Source organism: Elephantulus edwardii, unplaced genomic scaffold, assembly GCF_000299155.1.
Source record: "Elephantulus edwardii isolate Elephantulus edwardi_28Jun2011 unplaced genomic scaffold, EleEdw1.0 scaffold00363, whole genome shotgun sequence".
NCBI classification, from domain to species: Eukaryota; Metazoa; Chordata; class Mammalia; order Macroscelidea; family Macroscelididae; genus Elephantulus; species Elephantulus edwardii.
Window position 1 is genome coordinate 1,642,134 of NW_006400113.1, and position 678 is coordinate 1,642,811.

Consider the following 678-nt stretch of genomic DNA (forward strand, 5'->3'; position numbering starts at 1 on the left):
CAGCTATTGCTGCCAGTTTAGGGCCTGTGTCAGGAAAAGGAAGCCCTACTCATAAACAGTGCCACCAAAAGGTCATAAAAAGGGTCAGAATTGCTTCCACTGTGGAAAGCTGGGCCGCTTCAGTAGACAGTGTCACAGATGAGCGCCACAGATAGGCAAGGGAGTAGACAGGAACCTCCCACTGACTTGCTTTAAGTGTGGACTTGAAGGACACACAGCCAAGGGCAGCCCACATCAGGTCCTCGTGGCTGACAGAACTGACAGGCCCCAGCTCCCAGCTGGAAACAAAGGAGGATGCTTCAATGATTTAGATCCTCCGAGAGGGGCGAGGGTGAGCATTAACATTACTGGTAAGTATACTTGTTTTCTCCTGGACAAAAGAGCCTACTATTTGGTCCCAAAAGCCTTCTGAGGTCTCAACTCTTCTCACTATTTCTTAGTTGTTGGAATTGACGGAAAACCTCCTAAGGAGTACCTTACTTCACCTCTGCCTTGCATGCAGACTTACGAGCTGTAAAACAACCGAGTGGTAGATGGAATTTGCTCCAGAACTTAAGAACAATAAATGACATAATTGAGCCTCTACATCTTGTGGTTCCTAACCTTTACACTATAATAGACAAAGTGCTAGTCAATAGGCCTTTTATTGTAAGAACTACCTTCCCTCTGTAACTTGAT

At 46.0% G+C, this 678-nt stretch overlaps 1 protein-coding gene across 1 annotated transcript in view; it reads right to left on the reverse strand.

The window, feature by feature from the left end:
* The window catches only part of ABCB10 (ATP-binding cassette, sub-family B (MDR/TAP), member 10), a 92,764-nt gene that overhangs the window by 74,498 nt on the left and 17,588 nt on the right, over positions 1-678 (reverse strand). The window lies entirely within an intron of this gene.